The sequence below is a fragment of the Perognathus longimembris genome, chromosome 10 (assembly GCF_023159225.1).
Source record: "Perognathus longimembris pacificus isolate PPM17 chromosome 10, ASM2315922v1, whole genome shotgun sequence".
In the NCBI taxonomy this organism is placed as follows: Eukaryota; Metazoa; Chordata; class Mammalia; order Rodentia; family Heteromyidae; genus Perognathus; species Perognathus longimembris.
In genome coordinates, this window is record NC_063170.1 from 37,944,799 (window position 1) to 37,954,270 (window position 9,472).

Genomic DNA, 9,472 nt, shown 5'->3' on the forward strand with positions numbered 1-9,472 from the left:
GTGTGGGCAGTACAGCATGTACAAGAACACATTTGCTAAGGGAGAGCAGGTTTGGACCAGATCCAGTGCCACTGTGGACTCACTCCAATGACAATGACACTCGTGTTTCATACCTCTATTCTAGCCACTAACACCTGTAGCTAGTTGAAGTGTTCTTGAACCACGAGTCTACCTCAGCAGTAGGTAGTCCAGAGAAGTGAGCCTCAGTCCTAATATAGCATTGTGCTAATCTTAGTGGACTGAGTTCAGGTTGTCACACACTTGGTACCTTTGGTGGGCACGTGTGACACAGGAGGCTTGGCTGGCCCATCAATGATGACCCTTGCCCAAAGCCAAGCAGAATCTATAGGCTAATAACTCCGCAAAGCATCAGGGTCTCCCCTAGCCCTGAACAGTACTCCTGTAGAAGACTTAGGACAAATTTGCATCTGGACCACTTCCTCAGTGACAATATACCAAGAAGATCTTAAGCAAATGTGGACCTGGGTACCATTTAGTGCAACAATAGTGAAAGTGCCAGGCTCTGGTGGTTCATGACTATAATCCTAGCTACTCAAGAGGCTGAGACCTGAGACTAATGGTTCAAAGCCAATCCAGGCAGGAAAGTCCATTAGATTTAATTTATATCCAGTTAACCACCAGGAAGCCCAAAGTGTAGCTGTCTGTCAAGTGCTCTCTACCATTTGAACTCAGCCTGAGTTCAAGTCCCAGGACCAGCACCAGGAAAAAAAAAAGTGCAGTGACTATAGACTAAAAGAAAATAAGCATGGGGCTGGGAATGTGGCTTCGGTAGAGTGCTTGCCTAGCATGCATGAAGCCTTGGGTTTGAGTCCTTAGCACTACATACATGGAAAAAGCTGGAAGTGGTAGAGTGCTAGCCTTGAGCAAAAAGAGGCCAGGGATAGTGCTCAGGTCCCAAGTCCAAGCTCCAGGACTGGAAAAAAAGAAAAAAAAAGAAGCAACTCAAATAGTATCTCTGGAAAGACACACAAACCCAGATTGGGAAGATATGAATAATACTGGTTCCCTCAGTGTCTAGAAATCACATTCCAACAAGCATAAACAGCTTTCAGAAAACCATGGACCTGCCAACTACTGGAAATAAGGTCCCAGAAATTGACTAGGCATAAATCAATGGGAGAACTCTCAGGGAATTTAAAACAGAAAGGTTTCAGTATTCTAACATAAATTTGAAAATACATAGTTGGGGGGAGGGGAAATAGAATGAAGAAAGCTTATGGGAACTTTGGGATAGTATTAAAAGAGCCAATATTGGGTTATGGGTTCAGGAAGGGGTAAGAAAGCTTATTAAAGAAATAATGATAGGAAACTTCCCAAACATAGAGAAGGATACAAATATCCAGGAGCTGGAAGGTCAGAGGTCACCAGTGAAATTTAACCCAACCAAGTCTTTTTTTTGTCAGTCCTGTGGCTTGAACTCAGGGCCTGAGCACTGTCCCTGGCTTCTTTTTGCTCAAGGCTAGCACTCTACCAACTTGAGCTACAGTGCCACTTCTGGCCTTTTCTATATATTAGGTGCTGAGGAATCGAAACTAGGGCTTCATATATACGAGGCAAGCATTCTTGCCACTAGGCCATATTCCCAGCTCCCGCTCCCCCCAAAACCAAGTCTTAAGATATCTTACAATCAAACTCTCACAGGTGGAAGATAAAAGGTTCTCAAAGTTGCAGGAGAAAAGAAATAACACACTAAGCTTCCCTCCATTCTCTTTCAGCTGACATCTTACAGGCCAAGAAACAATAGCATGAGATTTGCACAGTTTTGAAAGAGAATTATCAGCCAAGAATATGATACCAGCAAAGCTATCCTTTAGATATTCTGAAGGTCAGCACAAAGCACCCAGTTTAAATCCTAGTAGTTCCTATATATGTGTATGTGTATAATATATATACATACATACATGTGTGTATAAAATCAATCACTTTTGCAAACATAAAGCTAAGAGAATATAACTCCACTAGACATGTTCTATTAAAAATGCTAAAAAAAGACAATCTGGAAAAGATACCCATGAGTTAACAAAGAAAACATAGGAATGAATAAAAATTACTGGTAACAGTAATTTTACAAATTCAGAATGGTTTATTATTGTAAGCCTGGTTGCATATATGATTTTTCTTAGGTAAGCTGAAAAAGCTAAGACAACTACATGAATATGTTAAGTGATAGATAATAAAGATGTAAAAGTGGGATATAAAAAATTAAATTGTAGGGGAAAATGGAATGCAACTAGAAATATTTTTTATGAGTATATGTTTTATTTGTTTTGGGTTTATCTTTATCATATCCTATCATTTCAAAATAGTTTTATAAGAAAAAGATCTATGTTAGGCCTTGTGGTAACCACAGAATAAAAGTTTATAATAAATCAGAAATACTGGGGCTAGGAATATGGCCTAGTGGTAGAGTGCTTGCCTCATATACATGAAGCCCTGGGTTTGATTCCTCAGCACCACATGTATAGAAAAAGCCAGAGGTGTTGGGCTCGTTAGCCTCTCCCGGCTCGGGTACTTACTTCTTTCTTTCCACCCTCCCTTTCTCGCCCTCTCCCCTAGCCATCCTACCCACAGATAAGCTAGAGTGAGGCGGGGGAGTCAGTGCTGACCTGCCGTGCACGTGGCCTGGCCGAGGATGTGTGCCCGCCTCCTTACCGCTAGAAGTCTGACATACACATGCCACAGGGTTAGCTTCTTAGAGCGAACTAACTTTATTGAGACAAGGACAACGGGAGATGATTCCGAGGGGAGGGGTTTGGCCAGGATGTCGATAGGCTGAAAGGTATCACCTGACCCCCAAGAGCTATGGTCACTCAAGCGTGTCAAGCCAGGGCGGTGTTGGTAGGCGCCAGGCTGGCTAGAGGGTTGGGGGCTGTTTGCCCAACCAGTTTCTCTGATTCCCATCCAAAGAGGGTAGCCAGGCTGCATTCCCCAGGGCTGGGGGAGGGGCATCAAGCCCCTTCCATCAAGGCCAAAGATAGATCCCAACATAGAGGGCGCCATCACGATAGGGAGGCACCCCAACTCGCTCCAACTGAATAGTGAGCTGGGAACTCCAGCACCCAACACCCCATCAAGAATCCAGCAAACCCAACAACCAGAAGCAACAGAGAAACACAGGAAACGAAAAAGAACAAAAAAGGAAGAGCCTATAACCTGTATGGAGCCGGAAAAAATCTGGGGTACCCTCCCCCCCACCCTCCAACCATGGCCTGAACAGGGCCAGGCTGGGAAAGGGGACCCGGTGCCAGCAAACCAACAGCTGAAAAGTCACACCAGGAACACAGAGTCCAGACAGCAGGAGCTCCACAGACCCCAGACGGAGTGCAGACTGAGACAGACGGCAGCGGCCGGGATCAGATGTAAGCAGCAGGGGAACCCGCGGTGCAGATGGGGAGAGCTGGGACTGCCACCACCAAACGACCGATCGCCACACGCCAGCACCACAGCCCCGAAAAGCCCACCGCAGCATGGGACACACACACACAATCCAGGACCAGTAAGTTCCCCACTCCCCCCCCACCAAAAAACAGGAGACCAGCTCTAGCAGAGACCCAAAACCTACAAAGAAGCTAGAGCTCCCTCCCTCCCCCTCCCTACCCCAAGGGAAAAAAGCAGCCCCATATCTGGCAGCGCTAGGACCCTACAGCTTCTGGGAGGACACGGGAACTAACAGAGGCGGAGCAGCGCCCAGCAAGGGGACCAGGAAACACCTAGTCAGACATTCCTCCCCAAAGCCCCAGCAGAGGAGCCTGAACCTGGCCCCACTGGCCCCGCCCCCTCCCCAGCAGGGGCCCAGGGACTGGAAGGCATTGGAACCCCACCTAAGGGGCCTGGTCCTCGAGGACTTTTGAACAACAGTCACAGGCTCGCTGGTGAGCAATACCAGCACAGCAGGGACACCTGGACCCAAACACATGCCCCCCTCACAGCGGAGGCACAGAGAGTCTGTGGGCACCAACCTGAACCCGGACACTTGATCCTGCTGGGGCACACGCATACAGCCCCCCAGTGGCAGCACCCGCTCTGATAGGTGCACTCTGCAAAGGTGGGCAGAGCCCCCCAGCGGCAGTGCCCGCTCTGATAGACGTACCCAGCACAGGTGGGCAGAGCCCCCCAGCGACAACACCCGCTCTGATAGCAGCACATTCCGCACAGGTGGGCGGGCCGCCCCCAACAGCAACACCTGGTCCCACAGGAGCAATCCACGTGGGGGGGTGAGCCGAATCTCAGCGGCAAATCTCAATCTGAGAGGTGAGCTCCTCCAACCAAGGTACCGAGTGGAATAAAGAACCAAAGAAGAGAAAAGCCTCCACACCACGCTGAATCATTGACCCGCAAACCCCCACCAGGGGCACGCTAGGGTCAGCACAACACAGCGGCAGGACACTATCCTGCAAAGAAAGACACAGAACCTACCCACCCCCAAGTGCAGTGAGGGTGACCACCCCAGCACCAACCGAGATGGTCACGCTCACCCACTGGGCAGTAAGGTTCAACAGCCAAACTCAAACCCAGAGCCAGGACACAAACAAGGCTCCCACTGACGGACCAGTGGGAACCAGCACAAAGCCAACCCAAGGAAACCACCTACAGATCTCCAGATGCGCAAATCACAAAGAAATATTACAAATTTCATGAAAGGGCAAGCCAACTCGCCAGCTCCAAAGAGCAGTACGACTGAAGAGGAGATGGAGAATAAAAAAAACAACTGAGGCTATGATGGCAGAAATGATGGAAAGCCTCAGGAACGAAATCAGAAAACAATTCCAGGAGTTTAGAATGGAAGTCTCGAAGGACCATCAGGAAGCCAAGAAAGAAATGGAAGCAAAAATCAATACAGTGCAAACCTCCGTTAAAGAAGACCTTATCCTAAGAAGTGAAATGCATGAAAAAATAGATTTAAAATACAACTCTTTAAAGGAAGAAATTTCCACGATCAGAGCTGATCTGGCAACCATAAATAGCTCCCTGACATCCATAAACTCCCCACTTGAATCCACAGCACAAAGAATTGACCATATTGAATCCAGAATCTCTCTCTTGGACAATGATGCAGCCGATAAGGACCAGAAAATTACCACACTCCAAGAAATGATAAAGCTCCAGGGCAGACTTATCCAGGAGCTAGTGGACAAAGACAAGAGATATAATCTGCACATAATTGGGATAGAAAAAGGAGCCGAATACCAGAGCAGAGGGCTTCAACATACTTTCAATAAAGTGATTGTAGAAAACCTCCCCAATCTCACAAGGGACCTCACCCAGGTAACCGAAGCCTATAGAATGCCTGTCAGACCAGACCCTAGAAAATCCTTGCCCAGGCAAATAATAAGACTTCAGATTTCAAGAATAAAGAGCAAATTTTGAATGCAGCCAAAGAGAAGAAAGAAATTTATTACAATGGGAAAAGGATCCAAATAACAGCAGACATCTCCACACAAACCTACCACGCATGAACAGAGTAGAACAACACCATCCATCTACAGGCCAACAATTGCCAACCCAGAATTAGATATCCAGCGAAACCAGAATTCATATTCAAGGGAAAAACCAGATCTTTCCATAGCAAAGAGGATCTAAAGGAGTATGTGAATAAAAAACCAGCCCTACAGCGAATTCTAAGAGGGGAACCCGACCCAACAGAAATTGTACAGGACACACAGACAGAAACAGAAAGAAACTACAATAGCCAGAGCCCAACAGAAAAAGCACCTCACTAAAGACAAGAAAAAAGAGAGAGAGAGAGAGAGAAAACAGCCTAACAGGAAAATGGAAGGGGAAAAAACACTCTTATCCTTGATCTCTTTGAATATAAATTGTATAAATTCTCCGATAAAGAGGAGCAGACTAGCAGAGTGGATCCGCAAACAAAAAGGTGCCATCTGTTGTCTACAAGAGACCCATCTTACAGCAAGGGATAAAAACAGGCTCAGAATGAAAGGATGGAGCAAGATCTTCCAAGCAAACGCACCTACCAAAATGGCAGGAGTAGCCATCTTGATCTCAGACAAGCTGGACTTCTCATGAAAATCAACTCAAAAAGACAAAGAAGGACACTACATTTTAATACAAGGAAAAATCCAGAATCAAGACATCACAGTGATAAATGTATACTCACCAAACAAAAGAGGCCCTACATATGTCAAGCAAATTCTCACAGAACTACAGAACAAGATAGACCCAAACACAATCATAGTGGGTGACTTTAATACCCCACTCTCTCCAAGAGACAGATCCAACACCCAGAGGATCAGCAAGGGAGCGAGGACCTAAGTAACACCATAGCCCAAATGGATCTGACAGATCTATACAGAATCTTCCACCCTACAGAGACCCAATACACCTTCTTCTCAGCAGCCCATGGATCATACTCCAAAATAGACCATGTCATAGCCCACACAAAGAACCTCAGCAAATACAAAATTATTGACGTCATCCCATGTATTATATCTGACCACAGTGGAATAAAGGTAACCCTCAATAACAACAGTTACCACAGAGGCTATACACATTCTTGGAGGCTAAAGCCCTCAATGTTATCTAACACTTGGACCACAGACCAAATTAAGGATGAAATTAACGAATTCATAAGCCACAATGATAATGAAAATACATCTCAAAGAAACCTATGGGATACAGCTAAGGCAGTACTGAGGGGCAAGATCATTGCCCTCAGCACTCACATTAGAAGAATGGAAGCAGAGCAAGTGAATAACCTCACGATGAAACTAAAACAACTGGAGAAACAAGAAATGATGGAATCTAAAATGACTAGGAGAAGAGAGATCACAAAGATTAAAGAAGAGATAAATCTGATTGAAAATAGAAAGACCATTCAACAAATAAATAAGACTAAAAGCTGGTTCTTTGAGAAAATAAATGAAATTGACAGCCCCCTCGCAAGACTTACAAAAAAAAAAAAAAGAAAAGCGACTCATACACATAAAATCAGGGACTCCACCAGAAAAATTACAACAAATACACACGATATTCAATCATAAGGAACTATTTCCAGAACCTCTGCTCACTAAAAAACAATAATTTTACAGAAATGGATCAATTTTTAGAGTAGTATAAACTGCCCAAACTGAACCAAGAAGAAATAAATCAACTAAATAAACCAATAACTTACAGCAAATTACAGGAGATAATCAAGAGCCTCCCAACAAAGAAAAGCCCAGGCCCAGATGGATTCACCAACGAATTCTATAAAACCTTTAGTGAGGAGCTAATACCAATATTCCTCAAACTCTTTTGTGAAATAGAAACAGAAGGAGAAATCCCAAACTCATTCTATGAAGCTAATATTATACTCATCCCCAAACCAGGCAAAGACCCAACAAAAAAAAGAGAACTACAGACCAATATCACTAATGAACACAGACACAAAGCTCCTCAATAAAATATTAGCTAACAGGATCCAGAAATGAATCAAGAAAATTATACATCATGACCAAGTAGGGTTCATCCCACAGACACAAGGATGGTTCAACATCCGTAAATCAATCAATGTAATTCACTACATTAACAGAATTAAAATCAAGAATCACATTGATATCTCAGTCGATGCCCAAAAAGCCTTTGACAAAATACAACATCCATACTTATTAAAGGCTCTGGAGAGAACAGGAATAGATGGAACATTCCTCAAAACAATAAAAGCCACATACAACAGACCAACTGCTAACATCGTATTAAATGGGGAGAAACTAAAATCATTCCCCCTAAACTCAGGAACAAGAAAAGGATGCCCACTCTCCCCACTTCTTTTCAATATAGTGATAGAATCCCTAGCTATAGCAAAGACAAGAGGAGGACATCAAAGGGATATACATTGGCAAGGAAGAAATCGAGCTATCCCTATTCGCAGATGACATGATCTTATATCTGAAGGACCCAAAAAACTCAGTCCCCAAACTCCTATACCTAATAAACTATTTTGGCAAAGTAGCAGGATATAAAATCAATCCACAAAAGTCAGCAGCTTTTCTGTACACCAGCAATATACAAGCAGAAAAGGATATTATGGAAATAATTCCTTTTACAGTAGCTGAAAAAAGAATAAAGTACCTAGGGATCAACCTAACCAAAGACGTGATGGACCTATTTAATGAGAACTATAAAAATCTAAAAAGGGAAATCAAAGAAGACACAAGGAGATGGAAAGACCTCCCATGCTCATGGTAGGCAGAATCAATATAGTGAAAATGGCCATATTGCCCAAATTTTCATACGAATTCAAAGCAATCCCCATCAAAATCCCAGCTACATTCTTCACTGAGATAGAGAAAGCAACCCATAAATTCATATGGAACAGCAAAAGACCTAGAATAGCCAAAGCAATTCTAGGCAAAAAAAAGCAGTGCAGGAGGTATCACAATACCAGACTTCAAGCTCTACTATAGAGCCATCATAACAAAAACAGCCTGGTATTGGTATAAAAACAGACCTGAAGACCAGTGGAATAGAATTGAAGACTCAGAAATAAAACCACACTCTTACAGTCAGCTGATATTCAACAAAAGAGCTAAAGACATACAATGGAAAAAACATAGCCTCTTCAACTACTGGTGCTGGGAAAACTGGGCAGCCATATGCAGAAAACTCAAAGTGGACCCTAGCCTATCACCATGCACCAAGATCAACTCAAAATGGATCAAAGACCTCAACATCAGACCTGAACTGAATCCTTGAAACTACTGAAGGACAGAGTAGGAAAGATGGTTGAACTTATAGGCACAGGAAGGAACTTCCTGAATATAGTCCCAGGGGCACAACAGTTAAGGGAGAGACTCAACAAATGGGACTACTACAAAATAAAAAGTTTCTGCACAGCTAAGGACATAGCCACCAAACTAGAAAGACAGCCAACCATATGGGAAAGGATCTTTACCAGCACAGCAACAAAGGCCTAATATCTGTCATCTACAGAGAACTCAAAAAAACTAAGCCCCTCCAAGCCCAGTAAACTAATTAGGAAATGGGCAAAAGAGCTAAAGAGAGACTTCACAAGAGAAGAGATAAAAATGGCAAAGAAACATATGAGGAAATGTTCAACATCCCTGGCAGTAAAGGAAATGCAAATAAAAACAACCCTGAGAAACCACCTCACCCCAGTTAGAATGGCCTATACTCTGAACTCAGGCAACAACAAATGCTGGAGGGGGTGCGGGGAAAGAGGAACCCTTCTTCATTGTTGGTGGAAGTGCAAATTAGTACAACCACTTTGGAGAACAGTATGGAGGTTCCTCAAAAAGCTCAACATAGACCTACCCTATGACCCAGCCATACCACTCCTAGGCATCTATCCTGAGCAACAGGTCCCAAGATATCAAAAAGACACTTGCACTTCCATGTTTATCGCTGCACAATTCACAATAGCCAAAATATGGAAACAACCCAGATGCCCCTCCACAGATGAATGGATCCAAAAAATATGGTACCTATACAC